This window comes from Eleutherodactylus coqui, chromosome 1 (genome assembly GCF_035609145.1).
Source record: "Eleutherodactylus coqui strain aEleCoq1 chromosome 1, aEleCoq1.hap1, whole genome shotgun sequence".
Taxonomy (NCBI): domain Eukaryota; kingdom Metazoa; phylum Chordata; class Amphibia; order Anura; family Eleutherodactylidae; genus Eleutherodactylus; species Eleutherodactylus coqui.
This window is the reverse complement of record NC_089837.1, coordinates 528202680-528224213: the sequence shown is the minus strand read 5'-3', so window position 1 is coordinate 528224213 and position 21534 is coordinate 528202680. Positions and strand designations below refer to the sequence as shown.

Genomic DNA, 21534 nt, shown 5'->3' with positions numbered 1-21534 from the left:
ATACTGCCCTCTATGTACCAGAATATAACTACTATAATACTGCCCACTATGTACAAGAATATACCTACTATAATACTGCTCCTATGTACAAGAATATAACTACTATAATACTGCCCCCTATGTACAAGAATATAAGTACTATAATACTGCCCTCTATGTACAAGAATATAACTGCTATAATACTGCCCCATATGTACAAGACTATAACTACTATAATACAGCCTCCTATGTACAAGAATATAACTACTATAATACTGCTCCCTATGTACAAGAATATAACTACTATAATACTGCCCCTATGTACAAGAATATAACTACTATAATACTGCCCCCTATGTACAAGAATATAACTACTATAATACTGCCCTCTATGTACAAGAATATAACTACTATAATACTGCCTCCTATGTACAAGAATATAACTACTATAATACTGCCTCCTATGTACAAGAATATAACTACTATAATACTGCCCTCTATGTACAAGAATATAACTACTATAATACTGCCTCCTATGTACAAGAATATAACTACTATAATACCGCCCCCTATGTACAAGAATATAACTACTATAATACTGCCCCCTGTGTACAAGAATATAACTACTATAATACTGCCCCCTGTGTACAAGAATATAACTACTATAATACTGCCTCCTATGTATAGGAATATAACTACTATAATACAGCCCCTATGTACAAGAATATAACTACTATAATACTGCCCCTATGTACAAGACTATAACTACTATAATACTGCCCCCTATGTACAAGAATATAACTACTATAATAGTGCCTCCTATGTACAAGAATATAACTACTATAATACTGCCTCCTATGTACAGAAATATAACTACTATAATACTGCCTCATATATGCAAGAATATAACTACTATAATACTGCCCCCTATGTACAAGAATATAACTACTATAATACTGCTCCCTATGTACAAGAATATAACTACTATAATACTGCTCCTATGTACAAGAATATAACTACTATAATACTGCTCCCTATGTACAAGAATATAACTACTATAATACAGCCCCCTATGTACAAGAATATAACTACTATAATACTGTCCCCTATGTACAAGAATATAACTACTATAATACTGCTCCCTATGTACAAGAATATAACTACTATAATACTGCTCCTATGTACAAGAATAACTATAATACTGCTCCCTATGTACAAGAATATAACTACTATAATACTGCCGCCTATGTACAAGAATAAAACTACTATAATACTGCCCCCTATGTACAAGAATACAACTATAATACTGCCCCCTATGTACAAGAATATAACTACTATAATACTGCCTCCTATGTCCAAGAATATAACTACTATAATACTGCCTCCTATGTACAAGAATATAACTACTATAATACTGCTCCCTATGTACAAGAATATAACTACTATAATACTGCCCCCTATGTACAAGAATACAACTATAATACTGCCCCCTATGTACAAGAATATAACTACTATAATACTGCCTCCTATGTTCAAGAATATAACTACTATAATACTGCCTCCTATGTACAAGAATATAACTACTATAATACTGCCTCCTATGTACAAGAATATAACTACTATAACACTGCCTCCTATGTACAAGAATATAACTACTATAACACTGCCTCCTATGTACAAGAATATAACTACTATAATACTGCCCCCTATGTACAAGAATATAACTAGTATAACACTGCCTCCTATGTACAAGAATATAACTACTATAATACTGCCCCTATGTACAAGAATATAACTACTATAACACTGCCTCCTATGTACAAGAATATAACTACTATTACACTGCCCCTATGTACAAGAATATAACAACTATAATACTGCCTCCTATGTACAAGAATATAACTACTATAATACTGCCCCCTATGTACAAGAATATAACTACTATAATACTGCCTCCTATGTACAAGAATATAACTACTATTACACTGCCCCTATGTACAAGAATATAACTACTATAACACTGCCCCCTATGTACAAGAATATAACTACTATAATACTGTCCTCTATGTACAAGAATATAACTACTATAATACTACCCCCTATATACAAGAATATAACTACTATAATACTGCCCTCTATGTACAAGAATATAACTACTATAATACTGCCCCCTATGTACAAGTATATAACTGCTATAATACTGCCCCCTATGTACAAGTATATAACTGCTATAATACTGCTCCTATGTACAAGAATATAACTACTATAATACTGCCCTCTATGTACCAGAATATAACTACTATAATACTGCCCACTATGTACAAGAATATACCTACTATAATACTGCTCCTATGTACAAGAATATAACTACTATATTACTGCCCCCTATGTACAAGAATATAACTACTATAATACTGCCCTCTATGTACAAGAATATAACTGCTATAATACTGCCCCATATGTACAAGACTATAACTACTATAATACAGCCTCCTATGTACAAGAATATAACTACTATAATACTGCTCCCTATGTACAAGAATATAACTACTATAATACTGCCCCTATGTACAAGAATATAACTACTATAATACTGCCCCCTATGTACAAGAATATAACTACTATAATACTGCCCTCTATGTACAAGAATATAACTACTATAATACTGCCTCCTATGTACAAGAATATAACTACTATAATACTGCCTCCTATGTACAAGAATATAACTACTATAATACTGCCCCGTGTACAAGAATATAACTACTATAATACTGCCCCCTGTGTACAAGAATATAACTACTATAATACTGCCCCCTGTGTACAAGAATATAACTACTATAATACTGCCTCCTATGTATAGGAATATAACTACTATAATACAGCCCCTATGTACAAGAATATAACTACTATAATACTGCCCCTATGTACAAGACTATAACTACTATAATACTGCCCCCTATGTACAAGAATATAACTACTATAATAGTGCCTCCTATGTACAAGAATATAACTACTATAATACTGCCTCCTATGTACAGAAATATAACTACTATAATACTGCCTCATATATGCAAGAATATAACTACTATAATACTGCCCCCTATGTACAAGTATATAACTACTATAATACAGCCCCCTATGTACAAGAATATAACTACTATAATACTGCTCCCTATGTACAAGAATATAACTACTATAATACTGCTCCTATGTACAAGAATATAACTACTATAATACTGCTCCCTATGTACAAGAATATAACTACTATAATACTGCCCCCTATGTACAAGAATACAACTATAATACTGCCCCCTATGTACAAGAATATAACTACTATAATACTGCCTCCTATGTCCAAGAATATAACTACTATAATACTGCCTCCTATGTACAAGAATATAACTACTATAATACTGCTCCCTATGTACAAGAATATAACTACTATAATACTGCCCCCTATGTACAAGAATACAACTATAATACTGCCCCCTATGTACAAGAATATAACTACTATAATACTGCCTCCTATGTTCAAGAATATAACTACTATAATACTGCCTCCTATGTACAAGAATATAACTACTATAATACTGCCTCCTATGTACAAGAATATAACTACTATAATACTGCCCCGTGTACAAGAATATAACTACTATAATACTGCCCCCTGTGTACAAGAATATAACTATTATAATACTGCCCCCTGTGTACAAGAATATAACTACTATAATACTGCCCCGTGTACAAGAATATAACTACTATAATACTGCCCCCTGTGTACAAGAATATAACTATTATAATACTGCCCCCTATGTACAAGAATATAACTACTATAATAGTGCCTCCTATGTACAAGAATATAACTACTATAATACTGCCCCGTGTACAAGAATATAACTACTATAATACTGCCCCCTGTGTACAAGAATATAACTACTATAATACTGCCCCCTGTGTACAAGAATATAACTACTATAATACTGCCTCCTATGTATAGGAATATAACTACTATAATACAGCCCCTATGTACAAGAATATAACTACTATAATACTGCCCCTATGTACAAGACTATAACTACTATAATACTGCCCCCTATGTACAAGAATATAACTACTATAATAGTGCCTCCTATGTACAAGAATATAACTACTATAATACTGCCTCCTATGTACAGAAATATAACTACTATAATACTGCCTCATATATGCAAGAATATAACTACTATAATACTGCCCCCTATGTACAAGTATATAACTACTATAATACAGCCCCCTATGTACAAGAATATAACTACTATAATACTGCTCCCTATGTACAAGAATATAACTACTATAATACTGCTCCTATGTACAAGAATATAACTACTATAATACTGCTCCCTATGTACAAGAATATAACTACTATAATACTGCCCCCTATGTACAAGAATACAACTATAATACTGCCCCCTATGTACAAGAATATAACTACTATAATACTGCCTCCTATGTCCAAGAATATAACTACTATAATACTGCCTCCTATGTACAAGAATATAACTACTATAATACTGCTCCCTATGTACAAGAATATAACTACTATAATACTGCCCCCTATGTACAAGAATACAACTATAATACTGCCCCCTATGTACAAGAATATAACTACTATAATACTGCCTCCTATGTTCAAGAATATAACTACTATAATACTGCCTCCTATGTACAAGAATATAACTACTATAATACTGCCTCCTATGTACAAGAATATAACTACTATAATACTGCCCCGTGTACAAGAATATAACTACTATAATACTGCCCCCTGTGTACAAGAATATAACTATTATAATACTGCCCCCTGTGTACAAGAATATAACTACTATAATACTGCCCCGTGTACAAGAATATAACTACTATAATACTGCCCCCTGTGTACAAGAATATAACTATTATAATACTGCCCCCTATGTACAAGAATATAACTACTATAATAGTGCCTCCTATGTACAAGAATATAACTACTATAATACTGCTCCTATGTACAAGAATATAACTACTATAATACTGCCCCTATGTACAAGAATATAACTACTATAATACTGCCTCCTATGTACAGAAATATAACTACTATAATACTGCCCCCTATGTACAAGAATATAACTACTATAATACTGCCCCCTATGTACAAGAATATAACTACTATAATACTGCCCCCTATGTACAAGAATATAACTGCTATAATACTGCTCCTATGTACAAGAATATAACTACTATAATACTGCCTCCTATGTACAAGAACATAACTACTATAATACTGCCTCCTATGTACAAGAATATAACTACTATAATACTGCCCCCTATGTACAGGAATATAACTACTATAATACTGCCCCTATGTACAAGAATATAACTACTATAATACTGCCTCCTATGTACAAGAATATAACTACTATAATACTGACCCCTATATACAAGAATATAACTAATATAATACTGCCTCCTATGTATAAGAATATAACTACTATAATACTGCCTCCTATGTACAAGAATATAACTACTATAATACTGCCTCCTTTGTACAAGAATATAACTACTATAATACCACCCGCTATGTACAAGAATATAACTAATATAATACTGTCCCCTATGTACAAGAATATAACTACTGTAATACCGCCCCCTATGTACAAGAATATAACTACTATAATACCGCCCCCTATGTACAAGATTATAACTACTATAATACCGCCCCCTATGTACAAGAATATACCTACTATAATACTGCCCCCTATGTACAAGTATATACCTACTATAATACTGCTCCCTATGTACACGAATATAACTACTATAATACTGCCCCCTATGTACAAGAATATAACTGCTATATTACTGCTCCTGTGTACAAGAATATAACTACTTTAATACTGCCCCATATGTACAAGAATATAACTACTATAATACTGCCCCCTATGTACAAGAATATAACTACTATAATACCGCCCGCTATGTACAAGAATATAACTACTATAATACTGCTCCTATGTACAAGAATATAAGTACTTTAATATACAAGAATATAACTACTATAATACCGTCTCCTATGTACAAGAATATAGCTACTATAATACCGCCCCCTATGTACAAGAATATAACTACTATAATACCGCCCCCTATGTACAAGAATATAACTGCTATAATACTGCCCCCTATGTACAAGAATATACCTACTATAATACAGCCCGTATGTACAAGAATATAACTACTATAATACTGCCCCCTATGTACAAGAATATAACTACTTTAATACCACTCCCTATGTACAAGAATATAACTACTATAATACCGTCCCCTATGTACAAGAATATAACTACTATAATACCGCCCCCTATGTACAAGAATATAACTACTAGAATACTGCCCCCTTTGTACAAGAATATAACTACTATAATACTGCCCCCTATGTACAAGAATATAACTACTATAATACTGTCCCCAATGTACAAGTATATAACTACTATAATACTGCCCCCTATGTACAAGAATATACCTACTATAATACTGCCCCCTATGTACAAGAATATAACTACTATAATACTGTCCCCAATGTACAAGTATATAACTACTATAATACTGCTCCCTATGTACAAGAATATAACTACTATAATACAGCCTCCTATGTACAAGAATATAACTACTATAATACTGCCTCCTATGTACAAGAATATAACTACTATAATACTGCCACCTATGTACAAGAATATAACTACTATAATACTGCCTCCTATGTACAAGAATATAACTACTATAATACTGCCCCTATGTACAAGTATATAACTACTATAATACAGCCTCCTATGTACAAGAATATAACTACTATAATACAGCCTCCTATGTACAAGAATATAACTACTATAATACTGCCACCTATGTACAAGAATATAACTACTATAATACTGCCTCCTATGTACAAGAATATAACTACTATAATACTGCCCCTATGTACAAGTATATAACTACTATAATACTGCCCTCTATGTACAAGAATATAACTACTATAATACTGCTCCTATGTACAAGAATATAACTACTATAATACTGCTCCTATGTACAAGAATATAACTACTATAATACTGCCCTCTATGTACAAGTATATAACTACTATAATACTGCCCCCTATGTACAAGAATATAACTACTATAATACTGCCTCCTGTGTACAAGAATATAACTACTATAATACTGCTCCCTATGTACAAGAATATACCTACTATAATACTGCCCCTATGTACAAGAGTATAACTACTATAATACTGCCCCCTATGTACAAGAGTATAACTACTACGGTAACATTCTTGTATGTTAGGCTGAAAGTAGACAATATCCATCTAGTTCAGTCTGTTCAGGTTATGTAAAAATTCCTGATAACTGAAGCTATCAGATGTTATTTCATAGCAGCGCGTGACTTTTCATCTTCTTTATTACGTATGACGTTTTGGTGCTGGTGACATTTTAGCTCCCTCGTCCAGATTTTACAAAGAGTAATCTCAAGTGTATCACAGAATCCAAAAAAGCACAACGCCTTGGAAATGATAATATTACCCCTACAGCAAATATGTATGAATCACAGGAGTTCCTGTTATACACATCAAAATAAAACACAACTATTATTAAAGAATTTTTTAAATATCTACATATCCAGGAGGGAGCAAGATAAGTAAACACAGAAAGAGGTTAATATAGAAGAGGGGAGAGCCCTAAGAAGTATCCTGTTGTGCACTCTGATATCTCCTAATACAGAGCCTATCCACCATGAAAAGGGCAACCCTGTGCTAGAACCTTACCCTTCTTTGGGCGGGTGCTCCGTATTATTAAATAGGGCCCAACAGTATATTTCTTCGGGCCCTTTCCTTTTCTATATAACCCTCTTCCTGTGTGTTCTTGCTTTGCTCTCTCCCTCCTGGATATAAATGTTACGTATATTTGATTGGTATGTACAGCAGTATCTTCTGTGATTCGCAAAGTGTCATCTAATATCCAAGTCATGACTCTTTCTCTTTTACCAAGTTCTGCACATGTTGCTGTCGCTGGGATAGTTGTGTGATAACCTCTGTGGCCTCTATTACAGCTCTTACAGGGGGTGTTACCCAGCATGCTTATCCCTCGGACGAGGATGGATCAGAGTCCGAGATCTGCAGGAGATGGGGGATTCATTTCTGATACATTTTTTGATTCTGTATCTTTTTCCAAAAGCAGCGCCGCCTATGGGCTTTAAATGGTATACACAGGAATGGGGCCGAGCTGAAATACCCCATAAGAGGAAACACACAGACATCAGTGCGTTATTTTCACACCCAAGTTCCATCTATATCACTATCGGATGGAACTCGCGTGCGAAAAATCGCCGGTGTGAACGCAGCCACGCTGTCATTTGGGACATGACGTGACACCTTCTTATTCAGTTCCTTAGAGCTCAATCACATGGGCGTATGTGGCGTGCAGAAACGATGCAGTACACAACCAATCTACATGTACATGCATATCCCCCGTGTAGGTTAAATCCCCACAGGCTATATTGGTGCGTAATATGCACATGAAAGAAATGGAGGAGTAAGTGGGCCAATGAAAATCAATGGGCTTTCAGCACCGTGTATTACGCGCATAATACATGGGACACAGTGTCACGTCTGATCAGGATGCACACTGGTCCCCCGAACAAAGAACATAAACCACCACAGGTGACGTGTGGGATAACAGATGGAGAGGGGAACCTTCCCTATAAGAGACCGTACCTGCCTACAGCGGATGCTCCGTCCTGATATGTACGCACCCAACCCACTATCCCCGGCCACTCACCGTCCCTACCTGGGACAGAAGAAGACAACTAAGTTAGAATACAACTATCACCAATAACCACAGTACTTAACTTGAGATGAGCAGGAAGAAGCAGGAGACCGAGACCCAGCTCTGATTCCAACAACCAGAAGATGAAGCTCAGGTTCACAGACAGGAATACAAAGCCCTTCCTAACTGCTAAGCAGGTGGAACAGGTAGCAGAACACTCCCATGGACTCCCACCAGTGCTGGAGAAAGCTGAGAGCATAAACCCAAACCTGCCACAACACATAACCTGTGTGAGCCCTTGGAACCGAGGTCTGCAATCTGAGACCCTCAATTGTTGAGAAACTAGTAATCCCAGCATGCTGTGAAGTGTGCTGTGACGTGCTGGGACTTGTAGTTCGGCAACAGCTGCAGAGCCACACTTTATAGCTTACTGCCATAAATGTGTAGCATCAACTCCACAAACAGTTCTGTAGATATAGCGCCATACGTGTGTCCATGGAGAGCATAGCTAGACTGTGACAACTGCCTGCAGACCACAGGGTCACTCGGGCCGGGCTCCCATGACTGGGGCCGAGCGCAAGCATGCAGCAGGTATGCAATGACTACCTTGGCATGTATGCATGCGTAATACGCTGCCGGATTGAATAAGCCACATTCTTTTGGCATGCATACTCCGCACAGCCCGTGTGAGCGGCACCATTATAGAGTATGGATAGCGCTAGATTGTGTATTATGTGCGCAAAACTGCATTGTAGATTACCGCTGAACATGGAGAAATACCACCCCATACACCGTTGGATGTATACAAGGCACATAGTACTAACACACGAGAGCAGTGGATGCACACCATAGAGATTCACAACCAGAGGGCATCACGTTTCCCACCAGAGCATGCTGGGTGTTGTGGTTTACCAACCGCTGTGGAATCACCGGTCACACGAGCAGTTATATATATACAATGACTGGCCACTTTATTAAAGACCCCCAATCTAGTAGTGCATTGGACCTCCTTTGGTCTTCAAAACTGCAGGGATTCACCATGGCGTCCTTCGACCGATATTAGAGGAGCCAAGATGTCCCAAGTAAACCATCCCGGCACCACTACTCCTCCTCCACCAGCCTAACAGGAAGGGGTCAGCGATTCATGCTGCTTGCGCAAAATTCTGACCTCCCATCAGCAGCAGAAAAATTGGTCCATCTGACCAGAGGACGTTTTTCCACTGATCAATGATACAAGTTTTGCGCTCTTTTGCCCGTTGGAGTCTCGTCTTTCTGTTTCTCTTAGACACAATAGCGCTGGAACTGGCCATCTGGTGTTATTGCCCAACCGTGCTAAGGAACGGCGAGTTGTACGTTTGCACAGGTTAGTTGGAGCTCCAGCATTGTATTGAGCTGCCTGTGCAGCCTGTTGGTCAGAACGATTCCTGACATCCTCCTCCGACCCCTTTCAGGGATGAGTTGTTTCCGTCCACAGGATCCCCTTTCGCTGGATGTTTCCCCCGATCGCGCCATTCTCAGTATACTCTCCACACTGTTACACTAGAAAACCCCCCATGGTTGGCAGTGAGCCCCCGGCTAGTCTAGCACCGATGACCGGCCTCGTTGGAAGTCGCTCCGATCGCTGGATTTTCCATCTAATGTGGATTCACACTGAAACTGATCCACGTAAGACTTGTCACTTGATTCTATGCTGCTCTCTGAAGTCACGGGAGAATTACCATACAGGGAAGCACCAATTGTGCAAAGGCCGGAGGTGCTAATTTGGGGATTAAAGCTCCAATAAAGGGACCAGAGGCTCTAATAAGGTGGGGGCTGTAACAAAGGGGCCCAAGACTCCAAAAAAGGCCACTCAGTGTATAGGAAGCACATAATTCATGGGAACACTGATAGCACAGACTGGAGTGTCACGGCCGCTGCAGAGTCCTTGGTCGCTGACCAATTGATTTACAATCTTCCTCTTGCTATTGAAGTTGCTGCGATCAATACTAAAGTAATTACAGAGGAAGGAGAATGGGAGCGGTTACCTTGATAAAATAGTCGTCTCCTCTCCCCACAGTCCATATATCATCAGCCGGGGGCTCGCGGGACCTTTATCCTCACTGGATTATAGTGAGAGGGTTTGTAAACCAGAGCAGGAGTCGGGCAGAGCTGCCAGCCCGGGGCGACAGGATGGGCGCTCCATAGACCGCAGCGGATACAATGTATCAATAAACTCCCGGACAGGATCCTGTTACAATGTGTCAGCTCCTTCACTGGGTCCCCATGTATCAGTCTGTCATGTGTTGCTAGATGGTCAGTTTGTAGTAGGATGCCCTCCAGCTCCAGTAGGGGTCTTGTGGAGGGCTTTTGATGCCCAGGGGGCACAAGGAGTATTTGATAGAAATGAAAAGACCAGATATTTTTATACTAATTCCCTAAGAATGTGTCCAATATTTCAGAAAATATACTGCAGAAAAATGTTTTATATTAACAGGGATACTTTTTTTTACTTTGTTTTTTTTTTTGTAAGAGCTAAAGCCAGAGACTGAGGTGCAAAAAAACCCTAAAATTTAAACCTCCGACCACCAGGGATAATATGTGTTACTCCTAGCCAACCAGGAGGTAAGTTTTCCTTATGATAAGGCCAAAAACTGTGGTGCAGGAAAAAAACATGTTTTGTTAACCCCTAGACCACCAGAGATATTATTACCCCCTAGCCAACTAAGATTTCACTTTTTCTTGTTGATAAAGCCATCGATTGTGGTGCTGGAAAAAATACATTTTATATGGACCCCAAGAACGCCAGGGATATTATTTATCACCCTCTAGCCAACCAGGAGCTCAGTTTTTCCTATGGATAAAATTAAAGACTGAGCAGAAAAAAAGAAACATTTTATATTGACCCTCTGACCACCAGGGATATTATTTATTATCTCTAGCCAACCAGGACTTCAGTATTTCGTATGAATAAAATCTGAAATTATGTGGCAGAAAAGCACCATTTATTTGAACCCACAGACCACCAGGAATATTATTACGCCCTATCTAACCAGCAATTCAATGCTTCCTGTACACAATGTCAGAAACTGTGGTGCAGAAGGTAATATTTACCCCTAGAACACCAGGGATATTGTTTATCACTCCCTACTAACCTAGACTTCAATTTTACTTTTGATTTAGCCAGAAACTAGGCTGCAGAAAAAAACAACTATTTATATTAACCCCTAATCCACCAGGAATATTATTTATTCTAGACTAGCATAGACTTATCCTATAGATAAAGCCAGAAACTGTGGTGCAGGAAAACATTTTATACTAACGCCCAGACTACGGGGTTATTATTGATTACCCCCTCCAGCTTCCTTGACTACAGTTTTTCCAATAGCTAAGTCAGAAATTGTGGTGCAGGAAAAACATTTTCTATTAGCTACCAGACCCCCAGTGATATCGTTACCTCCTAGCCAGCCTAGACGACATTTGTTTCCCTATAAATAAAGCCAGAAACTGTGGTGTAGGAAAAATCATTTTATATTGATCCCCTGGACCACCAGGGATATTATTTATTATCCACCAGCCCAAACCTTGACTTCAGTTTTTCCTACAAATGCAGCCAGATACTGTGGTGCAGAAAAAAAACATTTTACACTGACCCACGGAACATCAGGGTTATTATTTCTGACTCCCTAGCCAATCTAGACTTCAGTTTTTCCTATAGATAAAGCCAGAAGCTATGGTGCAGAAAAGAAAATTAACCCCTAATCCACCAGGGATATTATTTATTACCCCCTAGGCAGCCCACGCTTTAGTTTTTCCTATAAAGCCAGAATCCTTGGTGCAGGAAGAACATCTGATACTCAACGTTAGACCACAAGGGATGATAGCATTATTATTCCCTGGGCTTGATATACAGTATTATATATTGGTCCATTACATGGCCATGCGTGTTATTAAACACCCAGAAGACCAGTAAAGAATCTGTAGAACATAAAGAGCCATCAACCACCATATACATGAAGAGCAATAACCCCCCCCCCCCCCCTCCCAGCTCACAAGTCACTACTTGGCATGTGTAGCCTGGATGTAATTTGCCACCACTACATCATTTAAGACCCAGGACATTTAATGACCCCATTCTCACCCCTGAAGCCTGGCATCATAATAATGAACCAGGAGGCTCAGGATGAACACATCAGTATTCCCTCCTTGACATGGAAGTGTGGGAGGACGCTGGGATAATGATTGGTTGACGCTGCTACATCGGTGGCGGCGATCTATGGGAACGTTCAGCACTAATTAGGAAATCTAATTTAATGTTCACCAGAGCTTTATAGTCTTCAGGCAGGAGATTATTTTATAAAAGCCTCATAAAAGCCTAATTCTGTTTGCTTCTTTACTGTCTCATGCGGAGAGGTTCAGCCTCGGTGCGCACGGGGAGCGGGTCAGGGTTGGCTATGAAACACTATGAGCAAACTCTAAAATCCCAATCCCAATCGTAATCCCAATCCCAGTCCCAGTCCCAGTCCCTCCCTTGTAGGATCTTGACAGCCCCTGTCCATATATACTGAGGGGGAGGGAGGGCATGCCCCGGGCATCCTCTGTAAGCCAGAGCTCAGAGTCCCTCTACAAGAGCAGCTCTCTCGCTAGCAAACTGGTCACTAATTGCGCCAACCCCTGCGGAGGTTGTGCCATGGCGCTGGCACTTGCTTGCACATCTTTGGGATCTCAACCAGGACATTATATGACCCTACGAAGATGTCTTGGTAATGTGCTATGGTCCATTGTAGCAATTCAATAGTTAATTCTTCTTGGTCTTTGGTCTGTTGCCACAGTGGTTCTTAATTTAAGGGGTTGTCCTTGCTAACTATTAAGTGCCTCAGTATACATTATCAGTAGTAGATCAATGAGGATCCATTACCTGGGACTGCTGCCAATCAGCTGCTTGCCCTCCTGCACTGACTCTAGGACTTTAGTCATGTCTTGTTTGTGTATCAAAGCAATTGATTCTAAGTCCTCATCCTGTAAATGACTAAACCAGGTTGCCTTGTATTATGCAGCCTCCTCAGCCGCTTACCTGCCCAGCTCACCTACATCATCTGTTACCTGTCCAGCTCAGCTACATCATCTGTTTCCTGCCCCGCTCAACTACATCATCTGTTACCTGCCCAGCTCAGCTACATCATGTTACCTGCCCCGCTCACCTACATCATCTGTTACCTGCCCAGCTCAGCTACATCATGTTACCTGCCCAGCTCACCTACATCATCTGTTACCTGCCCCGCTCACCTACATCATCTGTTACCTGCCCAGCTCAGCTACATCATGTTACCTGCCCCGCTCACCTACATCATCTGTTACCTGCCCAGCTCAGCTACATCATGTTACCTGCCCCGCTCACCTACATCATCTGTTACCTGCCCAGCTCACCTACATCATCTGTTTCCTGCCCCGCTCAACTACATCATCTGTTACCTGCCCAGCTCAGCTACATCATCTGTTACCTGCCCAGCTCAGCTACATCATCTGTTACCTGCCCAGCTCAGCTACATCATCTGTTACCTGCCCAGCTCAGCTACATCATCTGTTACCTGCCCCGCTCACCTACATCATCTGTTACCTGCCCCGCTCAGCTACATCATCTGTTACCTGCCCCGCTCACCTACATCATCTGTTACCTGCCCAGCTCAGCTACATCATCTGTTACCTGCCCAGCTCATCTACATCATCTGTTACCTGCCCAGCTCAGCTACATCATCTGTTACCTGCCCAGCTCAGCTACATCATCTGTTACCTGTCCAGCTCAGCTACATCATCTGTTACCTGCCCAGCTCAGCTACATTATCTGTTACCGGCCCGGCTCAGTTACACTGTCTTCTACTTGTCCAGCTCTGCTACATCATCTGCTGCTTGTCCTGCCTTGTCTGACCTTCTGTGCTGCCAGCCACTCAGTGATCACTCATCTGATTGCAGGTCCAAGGATCTATGAAGCAGCACCTGAGGTCGGTGTCCTTCCAAAACTCATGCTGCTGAGACATTACATGGACACTCCATTCTTCACTTCTGCAGCTTCAGAGCTGAAATCCCGGGGCATCCCTTGCTTGTTCAGTGTCTGCACAGAGCTTACTCTGGAGATTTGCATTCTTCTACAGTTAAAATAAAGCCCAGTGTGATAGTAATCTGCAGTCTGAGGCTTCCTTCCTTCCTGTGAATGTATATCGGCCGGCCGTCTTCATGGCTGATATGTGATCTGATGCACTGGATTCCAATGCATCAGATCACACGGCCGTATTCCTGAGACATAAAAGTGCCCGGCCGGCCCAATATAGCAGCGGGCGTTTTTACGTCGGGCTCAAAAGATAGTTTTTCTTTCCCGCATCCAGGTGGGGATTCTGCTGCGGGATCCCACATGTGGAATGTATGCCCCAAGCTGGTGTGCATTATAGCAGAAACCTGTGCCAGCTGGCATCTTGTGCCGCTTAATACATCTGTCACTCAGCGGGGCGCGCAGTTCAGTTAGACCGCCATCTGAGGGCCCTTTTACATGGATGCTGATGCCCGACGGGTCGTCACAGCGATAATCATTCCTGTGCTTTTACACAGGAGCGACCGTCACGCAATGAACAGAGGTGGAGCTTCCCGGGATCGTTGCGGCCGCCCGTCTCCATTCAGAATAAACAGGCCGCTATTCATCAGTCCACCACTGCCTGTTCACACGGCCGATCCGTCATTTAGTTATAATGCATGCAATAACTGGGAGACGAACGAGGAGCGAGCGAATCTCATTATCGGTCAGTCGGGCAGCATTTATACTGAGCGCTAATCCTTCAGATCCCTGCTGGGGGCACGCAGCGATTTATCCCCCCTCCTGTAAAAGGGCTGTAAGTAAATGTGCCCACTGTCTTCTGTGCTGTCTTCCTCCACCCACCGAAGAGAACCTTCCACCAAGATCAATAAGAGCCACAAGGAGCCGCGCCCGCGATGAGCGCGATAATCATCCCACACTACATCACAGCCAGAGGATCGTTACTGTCTCTTTACGAGGTCAGCGGACTCAATAAACTGGAAGTACAATAAAGGGAAGAATCCATGCACAATCTGTGACAAAGGTCTGCGACAAGAGACGCCGGATAGTCATGGGAAAAAGTCCTGTGCCCTGCTGCTGCCATGGAGGAGGCCGAGGCAATGTTATGTGTCGGCAAGAAAGGCCAGTTGCTGGTTGGGAGTTGCAGTCGATGTTTTGAGTACTGTCGCTTTAAGAGAGTTTATACCAGAGTCATAACGTTTATTATACCGCCTGTCATCGCCGCACCACCTGCCCCATACATATATACACCTTACTTGGTGGACCTCTAATATGGCATATGGAAACGGCTGTCAAGTGAGAACTTTCACAATGCCCCTGAAGAGCGAGGGGGGGCGCACTTTTGGTTGGTAACATCTTGTTGCTTTTAGGTGTCCAAAGGGAAAGAAAACAAGAGAGTGATAAAAGTGGTAACATTTAGGGTCCTGGAAGTGGGTTAAGGGGAAAAGAAAAAACAGTCCTTTTCCACTGTGAGGAGTAAATGGAGGGTCCAGTTTGATTGGTTTGAGGCCCCCTACTGTCTGTGTAGACCACTGAACAGTACAACTAAGGGGTGAACCATGACTATGAAGAGATAGTCTGTAGGTATGGATACATCAGGGGTGGACTATGGGAGACTTTGGGAATAGCGCCCCATGTGGCCCAAGGGGTCATGTGTTCATTGGACATTCCAGGAATCATGAAAGGTTTAATGGTTGGGTTTTGTCGCCACCTGGTGTTCGTGTTGCACACCAGCTTGGGAGGTGGTCATGCGGGTCCTAGGACTTCCTACCGAAGCCAGACATATATATGGGGGCATTTTGTGCCTTTTTGGTGTGTGCCATACTCCTCTTGCCACCGGTAGGCCCTGGAGACTTCAGCTTCAGTATGGAGGCGGCCTCCATCTAAATACGTGGCTTATGCCCTGTTTAGCGGATTGTGTTCTTCCACATTCTGAGTCCTTGGTCAAAACCACCATCCCAACCCCCTTCTAGGAGCGGCAACGATGCCCATCCGGTGGAGTAAGTAGCCATATCCGTAAGATCTGTGAATAGTTATTTGTTTCCCGGACCATGCCCTCGCATAGCGAGCGCTCCAGAGACTCTCCTGTTGTGCTACTGTGTACCCGCTCCACGGACCTGAGGTAAGACCCCCATCTCCTGCAGGGGTGAAACCTCCCCCTCCACCGGGGTCCCCTCTTATATATTGACACTGCATATTCCATGATAAGACCTGAAGAAGATCTAGAATGTTGCAACCAAAAGAATTCTGCAAGTTGTGAACAGAACTAAACATTTTGGCAGAAGCGTCCCCTCGTCAGCCACTTCCTCATCCCCCTCAGGCGGATTTCACCACTTTTCTCATAATCTGGGCAAAAGATCAGAACAAAACTTTTTTCTGCTGCTTTTGTGGAGATGGATGCGGCGCCAATGTGAGCGACCAGAAAGTAGGACCATGTTAGAGATGATATGAGACCGGCGGGCTGAGAACCAGTCTACCAACTCAGCACTTGGTGGAGTCTTGTATGCGGCAGAGCAGAGTCTATCTGCAGTCCTCGAATCCTCCAGCAGGTTATGGTTTCAGGATATCCTATAGGGAGGGACGGACACCAATGGCATCGCCTGCGCAACACTGAGGAAATCCTGAAAACAAGACCTGCTAGAGCTGAGAAACACCGCAATGTAAGGAGTTCATAAGGGCCTGATGATGGAGCAAGAATATTCATAGACATGTCCTTTACCCGATTGTCAGCAAACACAGCCGAAAATATCATCGATGTCCTAGCTTGGATACAGGATGTGATACGGGTGGGCATGGAGGCTCTAGTACCCTGTTGTACCGCCTCTAGCTTGGATACAGGATGTGATACGGGTGGGCATGGAGGCTCTAGTACCCTGTTGTACCGCCTCTAGCTTGGATACAAGATGTGATACGGGTGGGAATGGAGGCTCTAGTACCCTGTTGTACCGCCTCTAGCTTGGATACAAGATGTGATACAGACTGGCATGGAGGCTCTAGTACCCTGTTGTACCACCTCTAGCTTGGATACAAGATGTGATACAGACTGGCATGGAGGCTCTAGTACCCTGTTATACCACCTCTAGCTTGGATACAAGATGTGATACGGGCAGCATGGAGGCTCTAGTACCCTGCTGTACCACCTCTAGCTTGGATACAAGATGTGATACGGGCGGCATGGAGGCTCTAGTACCCTGCTGTACCACCTCTAGCTTGGATACAAGATGTGATACAGGGGGCATGGAGGCTCTAGTACCCTGTTGTACCGCCTCTAGCTTGGATACAAGATGTGATACAGGGGGCATGGAGGCTCTAGTACCCTGTTGTACCGCCTCTAGCTTGGATACAAGATGTGATACATATGGTATCCTGCGGTATATTGCTCCACAATAGTATTATACTTCATGGTACATTCTTCTTAAAAAACATTTTTAAAAAAGCCAGAATTGCTGCTCTTCAGTCATCCGGATGCCGAAAAACACAATAAAGGTAATCAAAAAGTTACATGTAGCTTCAAATAGTAGCAATGGAAACTACAACTCGCCCCACACCCATCCACAGTGGCCAATGGCCAGATACTTATACCACAGAACTACCATGGTGCAGCAAACAAGTACCACCGCGCAGCACAAATAGCACCAGCACTGTACACCAACCGTCACACACCGGCGGCGGTAGCATCTACACCCCCACAGGTGACAGCAGCATTTATCCCCCGCTTCACTCACTACCAGCAGCATTGTACCCCCTAATCACCCCTCCTCCACTGGCATTATCCCCCTTCTCTCCCCTCGGACCTGTATGTGATGCTGGAGGTGGAAGGAGCTCCTGTCTTACCTCCTCTGCAGACTGCTGATGATTTACATGAAGGACCTGCGGTGGTCATGTGACTGGGATGTAATCGCAGCTCCTTCATCCACTGTAGCCTTGGAGACTGCACTGATAATACGAGGCAGTCTTATGAGTGCAGTGATGATCAGCCCGGACTGGGGGCAGGATATACCCTTCTGTGGGAGAGAGTCCCAAATCCGAGACTATCCTGCAGAATCTGGCAGAGTTGGGTGGCATGACTGATGCACAAGCCCCATCCAGCATGGTGATCGGGTGCAGAGTATTCACCAACTGCGCCTGGGTCTGGATTTGAGAACACACATATATCCGCACAGGCCATATCACACACCCTGCCCTTTACAGCTCACTCAGCACCCCTGTGCAAGGCGCTTTCATTTGCTCATTCACCCACAAGCCTGGCCAGCCCATTACCGAGAGCAGAGCATTCCACGATTGTCATGGCTTCTGGATTTGAGGCCTCACCTGTATCCACACGGGCCATGACAGAGACTGCTGCAAACCCCAAACTACACGGCATAAACAACACGAGTCATAGTGCCCCCATCAGTGCCCAGTACACCATTACGTTATACCGCAGGCTCTGCTGCTACCTCTCAGCTACCCAACCCCGCGCCATTTATTCTATACGTTCGCGGACATCTCCGCGCTGCACACATCATTATTAACCCCTTAGGGACACGGCAGCTGTTTTTTCCCCTCCTCGCTTTCTGTTAGCACAGCTACATGAGGGCTCGCCGTGTTTTGCAGGACGAGTTGTATTTTTCAGTGATGCCATTTATCGCACCAGATAACTTATTGGAGAAAACTTTCTAAGTGCATTTATAGGGAAAATGGAATTCCGCGTCTTTATAGGATTCGTATTTTTATGGCGTACAAAACTCATGACTCAATAAAGTTATTCTACGGGTCGGTACGATTACGAGGATGACATATTTACGGTATATAGTTTCTTTGCTGCACTGCTTCTGAAAGTCTCTGGTTGCCATGGCAATGAACGGCACCCCGCAATCGCATCACTGAGGGGAAAGGGGTGAATTAGGGCTCCCCAAACAATGATCGAGGCATTTAAGTGCAGCTGTTCGAACTGACCGTGGCACTGAGAGAGTTAACAGCCATAATCAGCGCTAACGCTACCACAGACAGCCGGCACCCATCGTAATCCCGCTCCATATAAACCCCCCACACAGGACGGAACGGTACGCCCTGCGGTGTTAAAGTGTTAGGGCTCATTTACACGTAACGATTATTGCTCCAAATTCACTCCAGCGGTGGCGTCAGCGCTTATGCGGCCGCTTAAAAGTCTGTCGGCCCGGAAATAGTCCTTTCTCACCTATCACGGCGGCACGTTCCCATCATATGATGTCCACACAGTAAGCTGTACGCATAACCGCATCTCTACTAGTAACGGCCGGTTTCCGTATTCTTGGCCGCGCTGGCCCCAACGTTTAGAGCAATATCCTCACCTTGGCCATAACGGGTCAGGATCGGAATATCCCTTTAAACACTATAACCACCATCACCGCTGGCACAGTGGAGGCCACCCAGCTGTCCCGGAGCCCTGAATGGTACAGGTTATCACATATGCAATAAAAAATGGCTGTCAAAAAGCAGCGTTACCTTTCAGGCGGCGACATTGGCCATCACCCTGCTGTCCCAGGAACAGATATAACTAAGAGTGAAGGTAACAAGGTGACGCCTCGGTTTATACTATAAGATCGGGTCGCTCGCTTATTATCGCCGTATTTATGTATCTCCCCTTTAAATCTAAAAGTGTGGAGAATAGAAGAGTAAAGTCATCACTTACTGCGATCGACCTTAGAAGGAGCGGAGAGTGGATGAGCCACCAAGCCGCCTCGCACTGGACATCAGCCGACTCCTCATAGCCAGTCAGTCGCGGCCACACGAACAGCGTCCAGCTCGCCCGGGTACGGAGTGACAACACAGATCTGACTCCGTCCTCACTTTTCTTTGTTCTCCTATTTCCCAATAATTCTGCTGACACTTCAATGACAGACGCTGGAAATACAGGAAGTCTTATGGGTCAGCAGCAGCGGCCACAAGCTAACAGCGGAGGATCCTGAGAGGGGGCCGCACGATCCCTGCCATCATCTGAGCATCTCGCACTGCAAAAGTATTCACACCCCTCCAAGCAGCAAATCATAATAACTGCTTTTGTGTCACAATGAATGGAAAGTCATCCCATAATGCTGTCTGGATTGTAAATGGGGACCTCTAGTGACCCTCTGCCATACAAACAGCTTAATGAGGACACCCCATCATTTGTCACCACCTACGGTATTAACTAAAGGGGTCCTCTCACAAAAAAAAAAAAAAATATCCCATATCCACAGTATATGCACTCATTGTCAGTAGCATCCCTTCCCTAGAAGGGGCGTATGTATGTATGTATATGTATACACACACACACACACACATTATATATATATTCACACACACACTCTGTCAGTAACATCCCTGTAACGTCTTACCAGCACTGCATAGGAGCCGCGGGTATAGTAGCTGTGCAGGTCACTAGAGAGTAGTCAGGATAGCCAGGAGGCAGCAGCAAGAAGTCACGGTTTGCAGTACAATGGATTAGGCAGGTAACGTAGTCAGGAGGCAAGCCAGGAGGCAGTATCTGGGAGTCTTGTAGAAATAGCAAGCAGAAGAGAAGCTGGATCAAACGCTGTAGAGCAGAATAATCACACAATGCAGGAGTGTCAGGGCCAGGCTTTTATAGTAAGTACAATCAAGGCAGAGGTGGGCTCAGGGCCAGGAGGCAGGAACTAGGTAACTGGGATCAGGTAAATGGCTGAGCAGCATGCA

General features: G+C 42.6%; 1 protein-coding gene across 4 annotated transcripts in view; it reads right to left on the bottom strand.

The window, feature by feature from the left end:
- The window catches only part of SLCO2B1 (solute carrier organic anion transporter family member 2B1), a 149690-nt gene that overhangs the window by 113525 nt on the left and 14631 nt on the right, over positions 1 to 21534 (bottom strand). The window contains exons 1-2 of one of the 4 annotated variants that reach the window (XM_066588374.1): positions 21198 to 21371; positions 20513 to 20724 (exon numbers count right to left, since the gene is read on the bottom strand). The exons of 1 other annotated variant lie outside the window; for it this stretch is intronic. The gene's annotated coding sequence lies outside the window, so the exon portion shown is untranslated. Of the gene's footprint in view, positions 1 to 10825; positions 10845 to 20512; positions 20725 to 21197; positions 21372 to 21534 lie in introns of those variants that run through there. 2 more of the 4 variants (XM_066588376.1, XM_066588377.1) reach the window with 2 other exon arrangements.